This window comes from Lagenorhynchus albirostris, chromosome 2 (assembly GCF_949774975.1).
Source record: "Lagenorhynchus albirostris chromosome 2, mLagAlb1.1, whole genome shotgun sequence".
Taxonomy (NCBI): Eukaryota; Metazoa; Chordata; class Mammalia; order Artiodactyla; family Delphinidae; genus Lagenorhynchus; species Lagenorhynchus albirostris.
Genome location: NC_083096.1, coordinates 164,417,876 through 164,443,390, shown reverse-complemented (window position 1 = coordinate 164,443,390; position 25,515 = coordinate 164,417,876). Strand labels below are relative to the sequence as shown.

Here is a 25,515-nt window from a genome sequence, read left to right as displayed (position 1 = left end):
AAAAAAGAATGAAAAGAAATGAAGACAGCCTAAGAGACCTCTGGCACAACATTAAACGCAACAATATTCACATTATAGGGGTCCCGGAAGATGGGAGAGAGAAAGGACCCGAGAAAATATCTGAAGAGATTACAGTCAAAAACTTCCCTAACATGGGAAAGGAAATGGCCACCCAAGTGCAGGAAGTGCAGAGAGTCCCAGGAAGGGTAAACCCAAAGAGAAACACACTGAGGCACATAGTTATCAAACTGACAAAAATTAAAGACAAAAAACATTATTGAAAGCAGCAAGGGAAAAAACGACAAATAACATACAAGGGAACTCCCATACGGTTAACAACTGATTTCACAGCAGAAACTTTACAAGCCAGAAGGGAGTGGCAGGATACATTTAAAGTGATGAAAGGGAGGAACCTACAACCAAGATTACTCTACCTGGCAAGGATCTCATTCAGATTCGATGGAGAAATCAAAAGCTTTACAGACAAGCAAAAGCTAAGAAAATTCAGCACCACCAAACCAGCTCTACAACAAATGCTAAAGGAACTTCTCTAAGTGGGAAACACAAGAGGAGAAAAGGACCTACAAAAACAAACCCAAAACAATTAAGAAAATGGTACTAGGAACATACATATCGATAACTAGTTTAAAAGTGAATGGATTAAATGCTCCAACCAAAAGACACAGGCTTGCTGAATGGATACAAAAACAAGACCCATCTATATGCTGTCTACAAGAGACCCACTTCAGATCTAGGGACACATACAGACTGAAAGTGAGGGGATGGAAAAAGATATTCCATGCAAATGAAAATCAAAAGAAAGCTGGAGTAGCAATACTCATATCAGATAAAATACACTTTAAAATAAAGAATGTTACAGGAGACAAGGAAGGACACTATATAATGATCAACAGATCAACCCAAGAAGAAGATATAACAATTACAAATATATATGCACCCAACACAGGAGCACCTCAATACATAAGGCAACTGCTAACAGCTATAAAAGAGGAAATCGACAGTAACACAATAATACTGGGGGATTTTAACACCTCACTTACACCAATGGACAGATCATCCAGACAGAAAATTAATAAGGAAACACAAGCCTTAAATGACACAATAGACCAGATAGATTTAATTGATATTTATAGGACATTCCATCCAAACACAGCAGATTACACTTTCTTCTCAACTGCGTACAGAACATTCTCCAGGACAGATCACATCTTGGGTCACAAATCAAGCCTTGGTAAATTTAAGAAAAAGGAAAACATATCAAGCATCTTTTCTGACCACAACGCTATGATATTAGAAATCAATCACGGGAAAAAAACATAAAAAACACAAACACATGGAGGCTAAACAATACGTTACTAAAACCAAGAGATCACTGAAGAAATCAAAGAGGAAACCCAAAAGATACCTAGAGACACATGACAATGAAAACACGACGATCCAAAACCTATGGGATGCAGCAAAAGCAGTTCTAAGAGGGAAGTTTGTAGCAATACAAGCCTACTGCAAGAAACAAGAAAAATCTCAAACAATCTAACTTTACACCTAAAGAAACTAGAGAAAGAAGAACTAAGAAAACCCAAAGTTAGCAGATGGAAAGAAATCATACAGATCAGAGCAGAAATAAATGAAATAGAAACAAAGAAAACAATAGCAAAGATCAATAAAACTAAAGGCTGGTTCTTTGAGAAGATACACAAAATTGATAAACCATTAGCCAGACTCATCAAGAGGGAGAGAACTCAAATCAATAAAATTAGAAATGAAAAAGGAGAAGCTACAATAGACACCGGAGAATACAAAGCATCCTAAGAGACTATTATAAGCAACTCTATGCCAATAAAATGGACAACTTGGAAGAAATGCACAAATTCTTAGAAAGGTATAACCTTCCAAGACTGAACCAGGAGAAACAGAAAATATGAACAGACCAATCACAAGTAATGAAATTGAAACTGTGATTAAAAATCTTCCAACAGGGCTTCCCCGGTGGCGCAGTGGTTGAGAGTCCGCCTGCCGATGCAAGGGACATGGGTTCGTGCCCCGGTCCGGGAAGATCCCACATGCCATGGAGCGGCTGGGCCCGTGAGCCATGGCTGCTGAGCCTGCGCGTCCGAAGCCTGTGCTCCGCAATGGGAGAGGCCACAACAGTGAGAGGCCCACGTACCACACACAAAAAAAAAACTGCAGAGGAAGGAACACTCCCAAACTCATTCTATGAGGCCAGCATCATCCTGATACCAAAACCAGACAAAGATACTACAAAAAAAGAAAATTACAGACCAATATCACTGATGAATATAGATGCAAAAATCCTCAACAAAATAGTAGCAAACAGTCCAAGAACACAGTAAAAGGATCATACACCATGATCAAGTGGGATTTATCCCAGGGATGCAAGGATCCTTCAATATACGCAAATCAATGTGATACACCATATTAACAAATTAAGGAATAAAAACCATATGATCATCTGAACAGATGAAGAAAAAGCTTTTGACAAATTCAACACCCATTTGATAAAAACTCTCCAGAAAGTGGGCATAGAGGGAACCTACCTCAACATAATAAAGGCCATATACAACAAACCCGCAGCAAACATCATTCTCAATGGTGAAAAACTGAAAGCATTTCCTCTAAGATCAGGAACAAGACAAGGATGTCCACTCTCACACTATTATTCAACATAGTTTTGGAAGTCCTAGCCATGGCTATCAGAGAAGAAAAAGAGATAAAAGGAATACAAATTGGAAAAGAAGAAGTCAAACTGTCACTGTTTGCAGATGACATGATACTATACATAGAGAATCCGAAAGATGCCACCAGAAAACTACTAGAGCTTGTCAATGAATTTGGTAAAGTAGCAGGATACAAAATTAATGCACAGAAATCTCTTGCATTCCTATACACTAACAATGAAAGATCAGAAAGAGAAATCAAGGTAACAATCCCATTCACCACTGCAACAAAAAGAATAAAATACCTAGGAATAAACCTACCTAAGGTGGTAAAAGACCTGTACTCAGAAAACTATAAGACACTGATGAAAGAAATCAAGGATGACAAAAACAAGATCGAGAAATATACCATGTTATTGGATTGGAAGAATCAATATTATGAAAATGACTGTATTACCCAAAGCAATCTACAGATTCAATGCAATCCCTATCAAATTACCAATGGCATTTTTTACAGGACTAGAACAAAGATATCTTAAAATTTGTATGGAGACACAAAAGACCCCAAATAGCCAAAGCAATCTATAGGGGAAAAAATGGAGCTGGAGGAATCAGACTCCCTGAATTCAGACTACACTACAAAGCTACAGTAATCAAGACAATATGGTACTGGCACAAAAACAGAAATATAGATCAATGGAACAGGAAAGAAAGCCCAGAGATAAACCCACACACCTATGTTCAACTAATCTATGACAAAGGAGGCAAGAATATACAATGGAGAAAAGACAGCCTCTTCAATAAGTGGTGCTGGGAAAACCACTGGGACAGCTACATGTAAAAGAATGAAATCAGAACACTCCCTAACACAATACACAAAAATAAACTCAAAATGGATTAGAGACCTAAATGCAAGACCAGACACTACAAAACTCTTAGAGGAAAACATAGGAAGAACACTCTTTGACATAAATCACAGCAAGATCTTTTTTGATCCACCTCCTAGAGTAACGGAAATAAAAACAAAAATAAACAAATGGGTCCTAATGAAATTTAAAAGCTTTTGCACAGCAACAGAAACTATAAACAGGATGAAAAGACAACCCTTAGAATGGGAGAAAATATTTGCAAATGAATCAACAAAGGATTAATCTCCAAAATATATAAACAGCTCCTGCAGCTCAATATTAAAAAAAACAAACAACCCAATCCAAAAATGGGCCGAAGACCTAAATAGACATTTCTCCAAAGAAGACATACAGATGGACAAGAGGCACATGAAAAGCTGCTCAACATCACTAATTATTAGAGAAACACAAATCAAAACTACAATGAGGTATATATCACCTCACACCGGTCAGAATGGCCATCATCAAAATATCTACAAACAATAAATGCTGGAGCGGGTGTGGAGAAAAGGGAACCCTCTTGCACTGTTGGTGGGAATGTAAATTGATACAGCCACTATGAAGAACAGTATGGAAGTTTCTTCAAAAACTATAAATAGGATTACCATATTACCCAGCAATCCCACTACTTGGCATATACCCAGAGAAAACCATAATTCAAAAAGAGTTATGCACCACAATGTTCATTGCAGCACTATTTACAATAGCCAGGACATGGAAGCAACCTAAATGCCCATTGATAGATGAATAGATAAAGAAGATGTGGTACATATATACAGTGGAACATTACTCAGACATAAAAAGGAACGAAATTGGGTCATTTGTAAAGCCGTGGATGGATCTAGAGACTGTCACACAGAGTGAAGTCAGTAAGAGAAAAACAAATATCATATCTTAACACATATATGTAGAATCTAGGAAGACGGTACAGATGAACCAGTTTGCAAGGCAGAAATAGACACAAAGATGTAGAGAACAAACGTATGGACACCAAGAGGGAAAGCGGGGTGGGGTGAGGGGGGCAGTGGTGGTGGTATGAATTAGGCGATTGGGATTGACATATATACACTAATATGTATAAAATAGATAACTAATAAGAAGAACCTGCTGTATAAAAAAATAAAATAAAATTATATATATATATATATATATATATATATATAACCTGCCATAATTCTACGTTCAATGAGATTCATCTTTTGAAATACCCAATAATATAATGGCTTGACATAGAAGTGGAAAGTGGATACTTAATGTAGTGTAAATGCATATAATTTTAACTTAGTCAAACAGCCAATGAAATAACATAACATACTCTGAGTTAACTTTTTGTTTTAAGTACCTTCAAGGCATTTGGATAGTAATGTCTTTTCATAATTTTCTAGTTTCAATTCTTACTGTTGGCTTCTAAATACAGCTGTTTTACCACCTTTTTTGGAGAGAATTTATCAGTATCCACATGCCTTCATGGGCAGAAATCTGGGAAAACCTGTAACTGAGTACAGAAATAGTATTTCCTAAGACTTCACATTTCCCTACCTGCAAATACTAACAATGAAAAAATAGGAATTTTGGTTTGTTTGAAAAGATCACATAATTTTAAACATTGTGATTGCACACGCTCATAAAGCAGGATTCTTTTGTAATATGACAGTCATAATTTTTATTTTTAATACTTAAAAATTACAAGGGAAATAAAAAGTAACAAATATTTTATTTCAAAATTCTCATTAGATTCCTACCTCAAAATTTCTGTTTTGTACCAATTTCAACATACTATTTACCCTGTAATTATAAATGGCCACAAGCAAGAACTTAGATTACTTCAATATGTTATTATAGCTCTTAAGTATAGGAAGGGGAAATATATATACTGTGTATATACATATTTATATTTTAAAACACAGAATAAAGGTCAAATTGTTTTCAATGAAAGCAAAGTATACATCACTCTTAATTACAACATCACGAGAAGTGTCAAAATAGAGAACAGTCTCATTATAGGTCCTAGAAGGGGAATTTGCATATGGCAAAGTGTGCACAGAGATATTCAGGAGTTAACTGAATATCTTTTTTTTTTTTTTTTTTTTTTTTTTGCGGTACACGGGCCTCTCACTGTTGTGGCCTCTCCCGCTGCGGAGCACAGGCTCCGGACGCGCAGGCTCAGCAGCCATGGCTCACGGGCCCAGCTGCTCTGCGGCATGTGGGACCATCCCGGACCGGGGCACGAACCCGCATCCCCTGCAATGGCAGGTGGACTCCCAACCACTGTGCCACCAGGGAAGCCCTAACTGAATATCTTTTGTTCAGCTGTAAGTAGAAAACAGGTAGCTCATAAATTTGACCATTGACTACACTGTATTTTAGAAGTCTATTTACTACCCCCTTCCAAAGCCTTATGTATTTTTAGAGCACACCACAGAAAAGGCTACAGAAGTTTCCCTGGGGAAAATGAACAGCACATTTCCCAAAATTAAATATATCTCAACAATAGTTATAAACAACAGTAGCCTGAAGAAGGTATCAAAAAAGTAGTATATCATCACTTATGATTTTTATTAATATGTGGATTACTTTAGGATATAAAAGAGGTAGGTAATTAGCAAATGTTTACCATGGTGTCCTCAAATATAATTATAGGTATGCCTTGAAGAATAAAAACAAAGAGCAAAATACCCTCTTCTAGGTGGCTTGAAGAAAACTACTTCAAGTATTATTATTCAACAATAACTGATTCTTCTAAAGAGGATCTATTAATTAATTCAGAAACAAGTGTCCTAACACCCAAAGTGCCAAACATAAAGCCTAAATATATCTCTTCAAAATAAATTCTATTTTATAAACTAGGAGGCCTCATAAAGCATAATCGGAAAAGATGTCAGGAAAATGATTTCAAAACATAAGAAAACATTTCTATGGTCTCTTGCAGAACAGTACTTAGTAGTGTCAGTGGGGACGATACTAAATACTAATTTGGGCTTCACAATCTATAGAACACTTACAATAGGTTTCAAACAAGAAGTAAACAAAAGTTTATTCCAATACCTACAAATTTCTTACTGAAAATTAGGCAAAAAGAATAATGAACATCTTGGAGGAGAATAACAGAGGCAATTAAGGAAGATCTGCCCTACACCAGTCTTTAAAATCAATTACAGTGGGGAGGATAAGAGACCTATCATTTACTGGGCATATAAAATCCACCAGGTATTTTTACATTCGTTGCCTTACTTAATTTTATCTCCTCAGCCATTTTAAAACACAACTGGTACCATCCTCATACTATGGACAGGGCAACTGGGATTCAGAGACTTAAACTGCCTGAGAATAAGAGCAATCATGTTTTCAGACTAAAGTAGAAATATATCAAATAAAGACAATAGAAGAGCGTGCTGATGGCTGTGCAACATTGTGAATGTACTTAATGCTACTGAATGGTATACCTAAAAGTGGTTAAAACTGTTTATTTTGTTATGTATACTTACCACAAGAAAAAAAAACTACAAAAAGACCCCTGAGACTAGAAAGAGCAAAATAATGACCAAATCCAAAAAGTGCTCATAAGTGGAGAAAATCATTATTTAAAAAATATTGTCGGGGGGGCTTCCCTGGTGGCGCAGTGGTTGAGAGTCCACTTGCCAATGCAAGGGACACGGGTTTGTGCCCCAGTCCGGGAAGATCCCACATGCCATGGAGTGACTGGGCCCGTGAGCCATGGCCGCTGAGCCTGCGTGTCCAGAACCTGTGCTCCGCAATGGGAGAGGCCACAACAGTGAGAGGCCTGCGTACCGCCAAAAAAAAAAAATATTGTCAGGGGACTTCCCTGGTGGCGCAGTGGTTAAGAATCCTCCTGCCAATGCAGGGGACACAGGTTGGATCCCCGGTCTGGGAAGATCCCACATGCCACAGAGCAACTAAACCCATGTGCCACGACTACTGAGCCCATGCGCCACAACTACTGAAGCCTGCAAGCCCTACAGCCCACGAGCCACAACTACTGAAGCCCGTGCGCCTAGAGCCTGTGCTCTGCAACAAGAGAAGCCACTGCAATGAGATGCCCGTGCACTGCAACAAAGAGTAGCCCCCGCTCGCCTCAACTAGAGAAAGCCCGCGCACAGCAACGAAGACCCAATACAGCCAAAAATAAATAAAATTTTTAAAAAATGGTCAGAAAAACTGAATATCAATGTGGAGAAAAACATAACCACACCCTACACTATGAGTAATTCTAAATATATGAAAAACCAATAAGCTTGCAAATAATTTTGGAGAAAACAGAAGAGCATATTTATTGCATCTGTGGGAAAGAGATAAAATTTGGGGCAATGAAGGAAAGCAAATCGACAGATCTGGTTATGTAAAACATACTTTCATGCAGTGAAAAAATAACAAATCTAAAATTAAAAGGATATAACAGGGCTTCCCTGGTGGCGCAGTGGTTGGGGGGTCCGCCTGCCGATGCAGGGGGCGCAGGTTCGTGCCCCGGTCCAGGAGGATCCCACATGCCGCGGAGCGGCTGGGCCCGTGGGCCATGGCCACTGAGCCTGCGCGTCCGGAGCCTGTTGCTCCGCAGCGGAAGAGGCCACAGCGGTGAGAGGGCCGCGTACCGCAAAAAAAAAAAAACAACAAACAAAAAAAGGATATAACAAATGGAAGCAATGCCTGCAATAATTATGACAGATAAAGCTTAATGTCTACAATATAAATCCAACCAGGGCTTCCTTGGTAGCGCAGTGGTTAAGAATCCGTCTGCCAGACTTCCCTGGTGGCACAGTGGTTAAGAATCTGCCTGCCAATGCAGGGGACACGGTTTCGAGCCCTGCTCCGAAGATCCCACATGCCATGGAGCAACTAATCCCCTGTGCCACAACTACTAAGCCTGCGCTCTAGAGCCCGCGAACCACAACTACTGAAGCCTGTGTGCCCAGAGCCTATGCTCCGCAACAAGAGAAGCCACTTCAATGAGAAGCCCACACACCGCAACAAAGAGTAGCCCCCACTTGCCACAACTAGAGAAAGCCCGCATACAGCAACAAAGACCCAACTCAGCCGAAAATAAAAATAAATTAATTAATTAAAAAAAAATCTGTCTGCCTATGCAGTGGACACAGTTTTGAGCCCTGGTCCAGGAAGATCCCACATGACACAGAGCAACTAAGCCCATGAGCTACAACTACTGAGCCCGTGTGCTGCAACTACCGATGCCCATGTGCCTAGAGCCCATTCTCCGCAACAAGAGAAGCCACTGCAATGAAAAAGCCCACACATCACAACGAAGAGTAGCCCCCGCTCGCCGCAACTAGAGGAAACCTGCGTGCAACAACGAAGACCCAACACAGCCAAAAATAAATAAATAAAAATAAATTTTAAAAATAAAAAATAAAATAAACCCAACTAGTTCAACATTTACTGCTCATCTGTTATGCGGCAAATGATGACTAACATACACATCCATCAAAGGATACAAACAGTTTAAGTAACAACCAAGATCAAATCAGCACTTTGGAAAAAAGATTCTCACTACTAACTGAATAAATTTTAATATTTTTAAGATACCACTTCACACGTATTAAATTACCAAAAATAAATCTAAACAATAAAACCTAAAGTTATGTGGGCCATAAGAAGAAAAGAAATATTCAGGCACTGCTGTAAAATTGTATGTATATTCAGACTGTTCTCTGGTTAGAGTATAAAAGAGGTCATAAAATTGCCCATGGCCTGAATAATTTTTCTTGGATTTTCCCCCCAAAATTAAATAGAGGAGTAAAAAGCTAACTCTATTTTAAAAATTGAGTAAGTTTCTTGTTCACAGTAATGAAAAATTAGAAACAACCAACATGTGGAGAATGATTTATCTAAGCTGTAATTCTATATTCTATATTAAATGAAACTGCAACCTATTTCAATAAAAGCTCATTTAAAAGATGAAAAAAAAGTAAGATTTTACATTAATTACAGCATAATAATAATACCTTAAATAGTTTAATAAAAATCAAAAGTAGGGCTTCCCTGTTGGTGCAGCAGTTAAGAATCCACCTGCCAATGCAGGGGACACGGTTTCGAGCCCTGCCTGGTCCAGGAAGATCCCACATACCGCGGAGCAACTAGGCTCGTGCGCCACAACTACTGAGCCTGAGCTGTAGAGCCCATGAGCCACAACTACTGAACCCGCGTGCCACAACTACTGAAGCCCGCATGCCTAGAGCCCGTGCTCCGCAACAAGAGAAGCCACCACAATGAGAAGCCCGCACACCACAACAGAGTAGGCCCCACTCGCCACAACTAGAGAAAGCCCACGCGCAGCAATGAAGACCCAACGCAGCCAAAAATATAGATAGACAGATAGATAGACAGATAGATAGAATTGAGCACACGACCCTCCCTTTTAAAATTACATTCCTAATATTAACTTAAGCTATTTACTCCTTTTCTTTCATTAAATCTCAAACTATTCTGTTACATTAGTTTGACCTCATGGTCATACTCTTCAAAGTTTTAAAAAGTTTTAAATTTATAAACTCAAAACTTCTTTTTCACTACTGTTAACTGGTACTTTAAGGACTGTCTAAAAATCCTAAAAAGATTCTTCTTTTAAGCTACTTTTTAATTTCTTGTACAATCTAGCAAAAATAACAATTTTATTTCTCTTTATAGCCATAAGTCTTTAATTTACAAGACACAAACTTCGATCTATTGTTAATGAAACAGGTAATTTTAATTATACAGGATATAAAAATAAATTATTTTACCATTTCTAGTCAGAGATGAGTACCATGGTTTTGGAAAAACAAAATATCTCCTAACCTACCAAAACCTCAAAGTTATTAGTGAAAGAGTTCCCTGCTTCATTATTAATTAATAATTAAGAATTCTTCAAAACTACTTCTCTGACCCCTACTGTGTTCTATAAATCTGGCAGTTAACAATTCTGTCAAAACTACTAATTTTCCTTTGGTCCTAAGATTCCTGTGGAATCTTGATCCTAAATTCCACAATGGCAGAGACCGCCTTCTTTTTAGTATCTGAGAGCACATAGCAGGCAATCAATAAATATTTGTTCAATCAAGTACAATTTCTAGCCTCTTGATTCCTCTAAATATCTACTTAAAACCAGTTCATTAAGAACCTTCAATATATTTAGAGGCACAAAGAATTCAAAACTTCACTTTTCTCATTTCTCACCAGGAATGCCTAAGTCTTTAATTCTTTACAAGGTTTTATTAACTAATTTGAAGAACATCATATTGAAGTCTGTGTTAAGTGAAAAGTTCCCTTCAAAAAAAAAAAAAGGACTGATATGCTTTAAATCAAATCTTAATATCACATACATAACAAGGGATCACAACACACGCACTACTTACTTAGAGGTGAGGAGTTAGGAGACCTTAAGTTTCTGTCCCTTAATAGGCTGAGAAAGGAAGGAGGGAAGGAATGAAGGAAAAGAGGGAGGGAGGGAAGGAGGGAAGGAGGGAGGGTGGGGAGGGAGAGAGAGATCAAGTATGAAATCACCTTCCCCAAACACGAATATACACAGCTATCATGAAACATTTCTGGCCAAAGATGGGTCCGCATCCTAATCCCCAGAACCCATAAATGTTACCTAATTTGGAATAAAGAGTCTTTGCAGATGTATTTAAGGATTCTGAGATGAGCAGATTATCCCGGATTATCTGGGTAGGCCATAAATGCCATCTTAAGAGAAAGGCAGAGAGAAATTTAACACCCACACACATACAATGAGGGGAAGGCGATACAAATATGGAGGCAGAGACTGGAGTGATATGGCCAAAGAATGCCAGCAGCCACTAGAAGCTGGAATAGGCAAGGAACGGATTCTACCCCTAGAGCCTATGGAGGGAGTGCAACCCTGCCAACACCATGATTTTAGACCTCTGGCCTCCAGAACTGTAAGAGGATAAATTTCTGTTGTTTTAAGCCTCCAAATTTGTGGCAATTTATTATGGCACCCACAGGAATCTAATACTATTTGTAAAGAAGTTTATTTTGTTTTTCATTCGTTTTTGCTATTACCTCTCAGCTTGGGTTTGTTGGCCATCTGGCCACTGAATGAAACACATAAGCTGAAAACAAAGGTAGGAAATGAAGAAAAGTATGTAAATAAGACGACAGAACATGATTATACATACAGTTGCAAAAATGCTTCCAAACATTAAGAAGAATAAAAAGCTTTCCAAATAATTGGACAGTTTGCCTAACAGAACTGTCATATTACAAAATCAGCATTTTCCTGCTTTCACTCTGGGTCAAATCCTAAACTTACAGTTGAAGAAATTTCCAGGTAACATAGTAAAATTGGCAGTCCCAAGTGTTTCATGGATCTTGAGACACCTTAGTGATCCATCTAATACCCTGAGAACAAACAAGTATTAGTATCTGTAAGATAGCATTTAAAACCAGCATACAATCACTGTACTAGACTATTTGATGTGTTCTGCCTGGGGGAAAAAAAATACTGCTAGAGCTAAACCTGAAAGATAATCAAGTCCTCCTTTCCAGCTGGTCTTGAATAACTTTCTTAGGCACACCATGCCTCAAGACTGAAGCTCATATTTTTCTATTTTGATTGACTGAAGTTCCTATTTTGTATTTCTTTCATGAAGTCATTTTGTGATATCTATAGAGTAGTAATACTTCTTCATAAAAGCATTTACTCAACATTTAACTTAAAATTTTGTAACACTGTGCTAAGCACTGTATTAAGAACATTAATAAACAGATTACAGAATGATACTGGATAATCAGAAATTTTTGTCCTTAGAAAAACATGACTTTTCTAACTAAGCAAATACCTCTTTTTGGAGGGGGCATATACTTCTTTCTTTGGAGCTTCCTTTTTTGTTTTTCTTGAATACAGCCCTAGAATTCTTTCTCAACATAAAATATTCATAGAATATCTGAAACCAGAAGAAAAACACTAAAATAAAATACAGGGTAGAATATGCCAGGTGTTTTAAGACATATTCTGAAAGAAATCATAATTAGTGTGTTTTGGCTGCTTTCAAAATTTTATGTCAGTGTTGAAAATGCCATTTAACTAAACACTAAAATGTATATATCAGAGTAAAAATATAAAGGCTTCATTAATTTAACCAATAAAAGCTGTTAATGCTAACTTCAAGCAACAAAGTAAACAAGAAGAGTAAATTTTAGGAACTTACTCTTTTTCTTGATAAAGACTCTTAATTGAAAAAATTTCCCAGAGGCTATTATTTTCTGGTTGGTCTAAAATGAAGGGATCAAATCTACAGAGGCCAGCAATCTCAAACTCTGGAATCTCCTCTGAATGCAACTCAAAAAGGACGATATACAAATTAAACTTAATCACTAAAAAAAAGTATATGCTTTCCAAACAAACTTCAGGGTAATGTTATCAAAGTTTTTTTAAAAAATGATATTTAAATTGCATTAAACACATAAATTAATTTAGGAGGAAATGATGAGTTTACAATATTGTGTTCTCCTATCTAATAACACAGTATGTATTTCCAGTTACTTAATCTTTTTTTAAAAACATCTCTTAGCAGATCCTCTACGTTTCTTTATGTTGGCATTTTATCTTTTCATTTGTTATATTTTTCATTTCTAAAGAAGTTATTTTTTATATATAGGATAGTTGTTGATATTGGTACATTAATTTTGTAAACTCCCATGTTACCAAAGTCTCTTATTGTTTCTAACAATGAGAATAGTAAGATGGTTGATTCTTGAGTTTCACGTATATATTTTCCCCAGCTGCATAAAAATAGCTCCTCTTTCCCCAATATTAACTTCTTTATTTCTTGTTCTTACCTAATGATATTGGCTTACACCTCCACTATAATATTAAGTAACAGTGCTAATTGTTGGGCATCCTTTTCTTTTTCCTCACATTAATAAAAATACACCTAGCATACCACTACTAAGCATGACATTGGTCAAGTGCTTTTTTGGCATCCAAAAAAATGACCATCTGGTTTTTCTCTCGACTATTAATATAGCATATTACTAGATTTCCTAATATTGAACCACATATGCATTTGGTTCAGAGATGAAACTCTGGCGTTGTAGAATATTATTTTAATGTACTGTTGAATCTACTTTCTAGTACTGAATTTATGATGTTCAATAACTGCTTTTAATTGTTTTAAATGAACACCCTGAGAGGGGAAAAGCTATTTGTACAGGGTGAGCTCCACTCAGGTCAAATATAGTCTTGAGAATGAGGTCTTTCAAGGAACCTCCAGACAGGTCAAATAATGACAATTTTCTGGGAACAGGGCTGTGAAGGAGCTCCAATCTTGTTCTGCCCCTTCCAGTGGCTTCCAGGTTGCTAGTTCTCACCATGACTGGGGGCTGCTGTTTTCCAAGGCTACTATGGAGCTGGAGAGAGGAGAATGGGAACAATGCAAGCTAAAATGCTATACAAAGTTCACTGTTTTTGCTGAGATGCAGCCATTTTTCGTGAATAAATGTTCAGATTGCTGCAAGCCTGTAGTTAATTTTCAGAGTCCTGAAAGAGTTGATTCTGACTATTTTTGCCAGTATTCTCACTGCTTTTACGAAGAATTTTCAGAAGTTCTTACTCTGCCATTATTGTTGACATCCTTTGCATTTTAATTCAGCTCAATCTTTATACTTATTAATTTGCTATTCACACTTTCTGATTCTTAAAATTTCAATATTTACATTTATTTCCTTTTTCATTTCCTCTGAAATTACTAATGATGGTTATCTTTAAAATCTCCTTCAGTTTATACTATTCACTATTTTCTTTAGTGTTGGAAGCATTTCGTACCTCTCTTGCATAGAATTAATTTTTCTTAAATGGCCGATAAGTCTAGGTTAGTAGTTCACATTTGCAGTCAGGAATTTCTTTTTTTTTTTTTAAATACATTTATTTATTTATTTATTTTTGGCTACGTTGCTTCTTCATTTCTGCATGCAGGCTCTCTCTAGTGGCGGCGAGCGGGGGCTACTCTTCGTTGCAGCATGCAGGGTTCTCATTGCGGTGGCTTCTCTTGTTGCAGAGCATGGGCTGAAGACGTGCACCCTTCAGTAGCTGTGGCACGTGGGCTTCAGTAGTTGTGGCTCACGGGCTCTAGAGCGCAGGCTCAGTAGTTGTGGTGCACAGGCTTAGTTGCTCTACGATACGTGGGATCTTCCTGACCAGGGCTTGAACCCATGTCGCCTGCATTGGCAGGTGGATTCTTAACCACTGTGCCACCAGGGAAGCCCCAGGAATTTCAACTAAACAGTGTATCCTCAGAGTGGGTGAGAATCTTTGTTCGTATATTATTATATGCAGGTTCTAGTTATATACATCCACTTCTAGTAACTATGGAAGAGGGGTGAAATATGCAGTTAGGCAGTGTTGGCAGGTCACCTGCTTTCTGGATATGAATTCTTTCCTCTTCTGAACATCACATAAATTACTAGGGATATCTCTTGTCTCCCATGCCAGGACTCTAACTTTAGAGACTAGCTATCATAGCTTTATCTGGGGGAGAAACACTTCGTTAGCTAGCTACTCACTTTGCTTTTTGCTTCCGCTGCTTTTGGGTGGAAGTCTATAGTTGCTTCAGGCTGTGCTTGCTTCTTTCTCTAACCTCCAAATTCATTCATTCACTTACAAAATATTTATTGAGTGTCTACTACGTGCCAGGCACTAGTTTAGATACTGGGAATTCAGTGATGAACACAAAGTCCCTAGTCTCAAGGAACTCATATTCCAAGAGGAAGATAAACAAATACATAAGGTAATACAATTTCACAAAGTAATAATGCTTTTCTTTTTAGATCTTTTTCCTTGATGTGGACCACATTTAAAGTCTTTTATTGAGTTTGTTGTAATATTTTTTCTGTTTTCTGTTTTGGTTTTTTGGCTTCAAGGCACGTGGGATCTTAACTCCCTGACCAAGGATTGAACCTACACCCCCTGAATTGGAAGGCAAAGTCTTAACGACTGAACCAGGGAAGTCCCCAAAGTAATAATACTTTGGAAAATAAAACAAAGGAAGGAGTCCCTCCCATCAGGAAGCTTGCACAAGACTCTCACATAGCCTCATGCACAAGAGGACAGACGGCAGAAGCAAGAAGAACTACAATTCTGCAGCCTGTGGAAGGAAAACCACATTCACAGAAAGACAGACAAAATGAAAAGGCAGAGGACTTTGTACCAGATGAAGGAATGAGATAAAACCCCAGAAAAACAACTAAATGAAGTGGAGATAGGCAACCTTCCAGAAAAAGAATTCAGAATAATGACATTCAACATGATCCAGGACCTCGGAAAAAGAATGGAGGCAAAGATTGAGAAGATGCAAGAAACGTTTAACAAAGACCTAGAAGAATTAAAGAACAAACAAACAGAGATGAACAATACAGTAACTGAAAAATACACTAGCAGGAATCAATAGCAGAATAACTGAAGCAGAAGAACGGATAAGTGACCTGGAAGACAGAAGGGTGGAATTCACTGCAGCAGAACAGAATAAAGAAAAAAGAATGAAAAGAAATGAAGACAGCCTAAGAGACCTCTGGGACAACATTAAACGCAACAACACTCACACGATAGGGGTCCCAGAAGGAGGAGAGAGAGAAAGGACCCAAGAAAATATTTGAAGAGATTACATTCAAAAACCTTCCCTAATATGGGAAAGGAAATAGCCACCCAAGTCCAGGAAGCGCAGAGAGTCCCAGGCAGGATAAACCCAAGGAGAAACACGCCAATGCACATAGTAATCAAACTGACAAAAATTAAAGACAAAAAAAATTACTGAAAGCAGCAAGGGAAAAACAACAAATAACATACAAGGGAACTCCCATAAGGTTAACTAACAGCTGATTTCTCAGCAGAAACTCTACAAGCCAAAAGGGAGTGACAGGATATATTTAAAGTGATGAAAGGGAGGAACCTACAACCAAGATTACTCTACCCAGCAAGGATCTCATTCAGATTCGATGGAGAAATCAAAAGCTTTACAGACAAGCAAAAGCTAAGAAAATTCAGCACCACCAAACCAGCTCTACAACAAATGCTCAAGGAACTTCTCTAAGTGGGAAACACAAGAGAAGAAAAGGACCTACAAAAACAAACCCAAAACAATTAAGAAAATGGTACTAGGAACATACACATCGATAATTACCTTAAAAGTGAATGGATTAAATGCTTCAACCAAAAGACACAGGCTTGCTGAATGGATACAAAAACAAGGCCCATATATATATATGCTGTCTACAAGAAACCCACTTCAGACACAGGGACATATACAGACTGAAAGTGAGGGTATGGAAAAAGATACTCCATACAAATGGAAATCAAAAGAAAGCTGGAGGGGCTTCCCTGGTGGCACAGTGGTTGGGAGTCTGCCTGCCGATGCAGGCGACATGGGTTCGTGCCCCGGTCCAGGAAGATCCCACATGCTGCGGAGCGGCTGGGCCCCTGAGCCATGGCCGCTGAGCCTGCGAGTTCAGAGCCTGTGCTCCGCAACGGGAGAGGCCACAACAGTGAGAGGCCCGGTACCGCAAAAAAAAATTTAAAAAAATAAAAAAAAAAGAAAGCTGGAGTAGCAATACTCATATCAGATAAAATACACTTTAAAATAAAGAATGTTACAAGAGACAAGGAAGGACACTATATAATGATCAACGGATCGATCCAAGAATAAGATATGACAATTATAAATATATATGTACCCAACACAGGAGCACCTCAATTCATAAGGCAACTGCTAACAGCTATAAAAGAGGAAATCGACAGTAACACAATAATAGTGGGGGACTTTAACACCTCACTTACACCAATGGACAGATTATCCAGACAGAATATTAATAAGGAAACACAAGCTTTAAATGACACAATAGACGTGATAGGTATAACTGATATCTATAGGACCTTCCATCCGAAAACAGCAGATTACACTTTCTTCTCAAGTGCGCACGGATCATTCTCCAGGATAGATCACATCTTGTATCACAAATTTAACAAAACTGAAATCATATCAAGCATCTTTTCTGACCACAACGCCATGAGATTAGGAATCAATCACAGGAAAAAAACGTAAAAAACATAAACACATGAAGCCTAAACCATACGTTATTAAATAACCAAGAGATCACGGAAGAAATCAAAGAGGAAATCAAAAAATACCTGGAGACAAAATTACAATGAAAACAGGACAATCCATAACCTATGAGATGCAGAAAAAGCAGTTCTAAGGGGGGAAGTTTATAGCAATAGAAGCCTACCTCAAGAAACAAGAAAAATCTCAAATAAACAATCTAACTTTACACCTAAAGGAACTAGAGAAAGAAGAACAAACAACACCCAAACTTAGTAGAAGGAAAGAAATCTAAAAGGTCAGAGCAGAAATAAATGAAATAGAAACAAAGAAAACAATACCAAAGATCAATAAAACTAAAAGCTGGGTTTTAGAGAAGATAAACAAAACTGATAAACCTTTAGCCAAACTCATCAAGAAAAAGAAAGGTCTCAAATCAATGAAATTAGAAATGAAAAAGAAGTTATAATGGACACCACAGAAGTACAAAGCATCATAAGAGACTACTACAAGCAATTCTGTGCCAATAAAATGGACAACCTGGAAGAAATGCACAAGTTCTTAGAAAGGTGTAACCTTGCAAGACTGAACCAGGAAGAAACAGAAAATGTGATCAGACCAATCACAAGTAATGAAATTGAAACTGTAATTTAAAATTTTCCAACAAACAAAAGTCCAGGACCAGATGCCTTCACAGGTGAATTCTATCGAACATTTAGAGAAGAGCTAACACCCATCCTTCTCAAACTCCTTCAAAAAATTGCAGAGGAAGGAACACTCCCAAACTAATTCTATGAGGCCACCATCACCCTGATACCAAAACCAGACAAAGATACTACAGAAAAAGAAAATTACAGATCAATATCACTCATGAATATAGATGCAAAAATCCTCAACAAAATACTAGCAAACAGTCCAAGAACACAGTAAAAGGATCATACACCATAATCAAGCGGGATTTATCCCAGGGATGCAAGCATTCTTCAATATATGCAAATTAATCAATGTGATACACCACATTAACAATTTGAAAAATAAAATCCATGTGGTCATCTCAACAGATGCAGGAAAAGCTTTTGACAAAATTCAACACCCATTTATGATAAAAACTCTCCAGAAAGTGGGCATAGAGGGAACCTACCTCAACATAATAAAGGTCATATACAACAAACACACAGCACACATCATTCTCAACGGTGAAACACTGAAAATATTTCCTCTAAGATCAGGAACAAGACAAGGACGTCCACTCTCACCACTATTATTCAACATAGTTTTGGAAGTCCTAGCCAAGGCAATCAGAGAAGAAAAAGAAATAAAAGGAATCCAAATTGGAAAAGAAGAAGTAAAACTGCCACTGTTTGCAGTTGACATTATACATAGAGAATCCTAAAGATGCCACCAGAAAACTACTAGAGCTAATCAATGAATTTGGTAAAGTTGCAGGATACAAAATTAATGCACAGAAATCTCTTGCATTCCTATACATTAATGATGAAAAGTCTGAAAGAGAAATTAAGGAAACACTCCCACTTACCACTGCAGCAAGAAGAATAAAATACCTAGGAATAAACCTACCTAGGGAGACAAAAGACCTATATGCAGAAAACTACAAGACATTGATGAAAGAAATTAAAGATGATACACACAGATGGAGAAGTATACCATGTTCTTGGATTGGAAGAATCAATACTGTGGAAATGACTATACTCCCCAAAGCAATCTACAGATTCAATGCAATCCCTATCAAATTACCAATGGCATTTTTTACAGAACTAGAACAAAAAAATCTTAAAATTTGTATGGAAACACAAAAGACCCCAAACAGCCAAAGCAGTCATGAGTGAAAAAAACAGAGCTGGAGGAATCAGACTCCCTGACTTCAGACTATACTACAAAGCTACAGTAATCAAGACAATGTGGTTCTGGCACAAATACAGAAATACAGATAAATGGAACAGGATGGACAGTCCAGAGATAAACCCATGCACCTATGGTCAACTAATCTATGACAAAGGAGGTAAAGATATACAATGGAGAAAAGACAGTCTCTTCAATAAGTGGTGCTGGGAAAACTGGACAGCTACATGTAAAAGAATGAAATTAGAACACTCCCTAACACCATACACAAAAATAAACTGAAAATGGATTAAAGACCTAAATGTAAGGCCAGACACTATAAAGCTCTTAGAGGAAAACATAGGCAGAACACTCTATGACACAAAACACAGGAAGATCCTTTTTGACCCACCTCCTAGAGAAATGGAAATAAAAACAAAAATAAACAAATGCGACCTAATGAAACTTCTAAGTTTTTGCACAGCAAAGGAAAACATAAACAAGATGAAAAGACAATCCTCAGAATGGGAGAAAATATTTGCAAATTAAGCAAGTGACAAAGGATTAATCTCCAAAATTTACAAGCAGCTCATGCAGCTCAGTATCAAAAAAAACCTCACCCAATCCAAAAATGGGCCGAAGACCTAAATAGACATTTCTCCAAAGAAGACATACAGATGGCCAAGAAGCACATGAAAAGCTGCTCAACATCACTAATTATTAGAGAAATGCAAATCAAAACTACAATGAGGTATCACCTCACACCAGTTAGAATGGGCATCATCAGAAAAGCTATAAACAACAAATGCTGGAGAGGATGTGGAGAAAAGGGAACCCTCTTGCACTGTTGGTGGGAACGTAAATTGATACAGCCACTATGGAGAACAGTATGGAGGTTCCTTAAAAAACTAAAAATAGAATTACCATAGGACCCAGCAATCCTACTACTGGGCATATACCCAGAGAAAACCATAATTCAAAAAGACACATGCACCCCAATGTTCACTGCAGCACTATTTACAATAGCTAGGTCATGGAAGCAACCTAATGCCCATCAACAGATGAATGGATAAAGAAGATGTGGCACATATATACAATGGAATATTACTCAACCATAAAAAGGAACGAAATTCAGTCATTTGTAGAGACGTGGATGGGTCTACAGACTGTCATACAGAGTCAAGTAAATCAGAAAGAAAAAACAAATATCGTATATTAACACATATATGTGGAACCTAGAAAATGGTACAGATGAACCACTTTGCAGGGCAGAAATAGAGACACAGATGTAGAGAACAAACATATGGACACCAACGGGAGAAAGTGGTGGCGGGATGAATTGGGAGATTGGGATTGACAAATATACACTAATATGTACAAAACAGATAGCTAATAAGAACCTGCTGTATAAAAAAATAAAATAAAATTCAAAAAACAAATAAAATAAAATTGGTTGTGGTGATGGTTTCACAACTCTGTGAATGTAGTCAAAACCAATGAATTATATACTTTAAATAGGTAAATTGTATGGTATGTGAATTATATCTCAATAAAGCTGTTACCAAAAATATAATAAGTAAATAAATAAAACAAAGGAAGGAGTAGAGCATGACTAAAGGGGAGCTAGTTCAGATTTGGTGATAATTTCTCTGAGGTGGTAACAACATTTCAGCAAAGATGTGAATAATCAAAAGTAGAAAACTATACAAAGATGTAAAAGAGGGCCTTCAGAAGGAAACAAGTGTAAAGAAACTAAAAGGAAAACATCCTGATATGTTTGCGAAATAGCAAAAAGGCTGATGTTAGTAAGTGAATAAGTGGTAGGAAATGAGTCCTGAGAAGCAGACAAGGGCCAGGTCACACACAGCCTTGTAACACATGATAAGCAGTTTGGGGAGGTAATGGGTGCTTCAAGCAAGATAATGACATGATTTGATTTACATATACTAAATGCCACGGGGAGAAGAGACTATAAGGAAAGCCCTCCCCAGGCAGATTGTTCCATATGTTTGGAAAGCATTTCTCTGGGCTTTATCCAGAGGACAAACACCAGAAGCTCAAAATAGAGCAAGGACCGGGGAAACTGATGAATACTCCAGGGACTCTTCCAGTTCTTCATATTCATTTACTTGGAGTCTGGTATATTTCTGAAACTTCTACACATACTTTCCAATGTGATTTCTTCTCCTAGTTTCTCTATCAATCCAATTTCACTGTTTCCTATCTTTCAGAAATTCACTGAAGTCTATCAGCTGATGGCAATCTTTCTCAAGTACTACCTTTAAAAAAACTTACCTAACTTATCTACTAACACATTCACTCAGAGTCCTCTGTACTCAAGAGTCCTGCTAAGTAGACACAAATATCCAGCAGACCTGCACGCAACTGACCTCCTTTAAGGCTCCCTTTAAAGTAACCCTAAGAGAGCCTTTTAGCTCTCACAATTCAGGCATCAGCACAAATCACATTTCTGTGGCCAAAAAAACTGCAAACAACCATACCTTCTCTGCTGGACTTCCTGTGGACGGACAAAAGCCATCACCATGTTGGTTAACTCCCTCCATAAATAAACAGCCCAGCCAACTGACTGTGGTAAAGTTGGTGAATTCTTCTGGCTACTTTATTTGAGAGGCATGACTAACACATCATGGTACTGTCAGCTGTAGGAATATTTATAGCAACTTTACACTAAACAGAATACTATCAGAACTTACTGAGAAAGAATTTTTTAAAAAATACACTTAGGCTATACCAAATTCTTAACAGGAAAAAATATTTTATCAGGAATAGATTCTCTGAAAAGAACTGTTTTTACAATTTCTAACCTTACTTCTTGGAAAATCATCCTTTGAAGTTGTCTGTAAAATTATCCTTAATAAAAATTAACACAGGGCTTCCCTGGTGGTGCAGTGGTTAAGAATCTGCCTGCGAATGCAGGGGACACGGGTTCAAGCGACCTGGTCTGGGAAGATCCCACATGCTGTCGAGCAACTAAGCCTGTATGTCACAACTACTGAGCCTGCACTCTAGAGCCCGCAAGCCACAACTACTGAGCCCATGTGCCACAACTACTGAAGCCCACGTGCCTAGAGCCCATGGTCCACAACAAGAGAAGCCACCGCAATGAGAAGCCCGCGCACCGCAACAAAGAGTAGCCCCCGCCCGCTGCAACTAGAGAAAGCCCACGCATAGCAACGAAGACCCAAAGCAGCCAAAAATAAATAATAAAATAAATTAAAAAAAAAAATTTAACACAAACTTTTCCCCACAAGCTTCCAATAAAATTGGGAGATAGCGTTCCACAGGAAAAATTCCAAAACCACAGTATAAAGTATTGAGAAGGAATGAGTTCATCTGAATTAGAGTGTCAAAATGACCTTAATAATAATCCAACAGTTCTACTACATTCCTTCCAACCCTCTTTGGACCTCTCTTCAGTTTTTAGTAACGTGTCAGTCACAAAGCATAAGAGTTTCTCTAATGCATGGAGATCCAGACTCCATAAAACTCTCAGCCTCCAAAACTTTATCTCCACCCTCCTTTAATCTAAAGTTAACATTTCTAAGAGAATCACATTTTTTTCTATAGGTGCTGTGGCCTGACACATGGTATACTCCAACATGAATGTTCTATAAATGTGTCTATACTACCCATTTTCTAAAATCAAAATTCTATATAGCATTCTATATATCTATCCATCACATGTTTCTATCAATCCACTATCCAGTATTTGAACAAAACTTACTACATGCTATATTAACAGAACTGAGTCTTTTGGAATGCATGTCTTTAGCTCTCAGAACTATAAAATCTAGGTACAGATCTTTTATTAATATTTTACTTCGAATTTATTTATTCCTTCAAAACTCCATCAGCCAAAACACCATCACACATAATTTCAGTGCTGTCATTCAGTACACAGAGTAAAGAACAGTGAAGTAACTTTTAACACTTGCTATTTTACCCTTTTCAACATAATTCATCTCTGTAAGAGGCAGGCTTGGCAAGCTTGAAGCATGAACTCTGGAGTCTAACTCTTAGGTTCAAATCCCAGTTCTGGCACTGATGAGTGGTGTGGGAGCTTAGACAAGTTATTTAACTTTTCTGAGCCTCATTTACTTCATCTGTAAAATGGGAAAAATAATAATTAGTGTTTTCTCATAAACTTGTCATAGGTTTAAATGAGTTAATATCTATAAAGCTCTTAGAATAGTGTCTGGCACATAGTTAGGGTGATATAACTGTTAAAGAAAAATAAAATAAAGAAATATCTTAGACATAAGCTAAACAGACTCAGGACAGAAATGTGGTCCTGAGTGAAAGTCAATTCATTAACTAGTTCCTCTTAGTTTTTCAAAGGGCAAAATATTAAAATTACTAAAGGTAAGGTCCAGGGACTTCCTTGGAGGTCCAGTGGTTAAGACTTCACCTTCCAATGCAGGGGGTGCAGGTTCAATCCCTGGTGGGGGAGCTAAGATCCCACATGCTTCACAGCCAAAGGCCAAAAAAACAAAACAGATGCAATACTGTAACAAATTTAGTAAAGACTTTAAAAATGATCCACATCAAAAAAAAAATCTTTAAAACAAAACAAAACAAACACAACAACAACAAAAAAAAAGGTAAGGTCCAAATAACAAGAGATTCCTGTGAGAGATTAAACAAGTTGGGCCTGTAGCTGATACTCTGTCCCTGGCTTTGATTCCAACACTCTGCACAAGAACTTCCTTCCAAGTCCTCAAGGAAAGCTGTTTTCAAGCTCCTGGGCAATAAAACATTGAATATCAATGACGTCCTGTTACTTAGCAAATATGAACTTATCATGGTCACAAATACTTTCAGGAGATCCAACCGTGAGTTGTGAGTTACTAATAGCTAACATTTATGTAATGTTTTTTATGGGTCAGGCACTGTTCTAAGTACTTTACGTATATTAACTCTTTTAATCCTCTCAATAAGTCTATAAGATATGTACTGTTTACTATTATCACCATTTTACAGATGAGAAAACTGAAGCGTAGAGAGTAACTCAACCAAGGTCACATACCTAATAACTCACCAACGTGGAATTCAAGCCCAGGCAGCCTACCTTCAAAGCCTGAGGTTTTAAACCATAGCTTCGTGCCTAAATACAGAACATCACAGACAGGACTAATGATTTTAAAAAGCTGGCCAAGTTAAAAATATATGCTGGGACTTCCCTGGTGGCACAGTAGTTAAGAATCCGCCTGCCAATGCAGGGGACACCAGTTCGATCCCTGGTCTGGTAAGATCCCACATGCTGCGGAGCAACTAAGCCTGTGCGCCACAACTACTGAGCCTGTGCTCTAGAGCCTGCGAGCCACAACTACTGAGCCTGCGTGCCTAGAGCCCGTGCTCCGCAGCAAGAGAAGCCACCGCAATGAGAAGCCCATGCACTGCAACGAAGAGTAGCCCCAGCTCACCGCAACTAGAAAAAGCCTGCGCACAGCAACGAAGACCCAATGCAGCCAAAAATAATTAATTTATTTATTTAAAAAAAATGTATGCCATGTCATGCTACAGTCACCAATAGCCAGAACTCACAAGCCAGGTAATGAGAAGATACTAAGAAAGCCAGTTTTCTTCTTTCTCATTTTCGTTCTTCCCCCAGGCCTCCCAAATAAATATGAGTTAATACAAGAGAAATGCTTTAAATAGTGCCTGGCACATAGGAAGTGCTCATTACGTGTTAAGAGGAGGTAGTGGTAAAAACAGTAGTGTATGCCTGCTGACCCTGCCTCACTCTAATAGCTGTGATATGCTAGGAACTGTTGATATCTCTACCATCTTTCCCCCTTTATGATTAGAGGAAATGAAATCAGGATAATAAATAAATACGGTCCACTGTAACAAATCCTAATGACTCTTCAATTGTGTTACTTTGACCTGACTATATACACAGAAGGAAAACTGCTTCACTCCTTGGCTCTCTTTTGTTGGTTTACAAAGACTGGAATGGGGCCAGAAAAAAGCAGAATAAAGCAGCTT

At 37.8% G+C, this 25,515-nt stretch overlaps 1 protein-coding gene across 4 annotated transcripts in view; it reads right to left on the bottom strand.

Moving 5' to 3' along the window:
* Nucleotides 1–25,515, bottom strand: part of EYA3 (EYA transcriptional coactivator and phosphatase 3) — a 104,530-nt gene that overhangs the window by 71,486 nt on the left and 7,529 nt on the right. The window contains exon 2 of one of the 4 annotated variants that reach the window (XM_060140888.1): nt 23,471–23,630. The exons of the other annotated variants lie outside the window; for them this stretch is intronic. The gene's annotated coding sequence lies outside the window, so the exon portion shown is untranslated. The remainder of the gene's footprint in view (nt 1–23,470; nt 23,631–25,515) is intronic. 4 annotated transcript variants of the gene reach the window in all.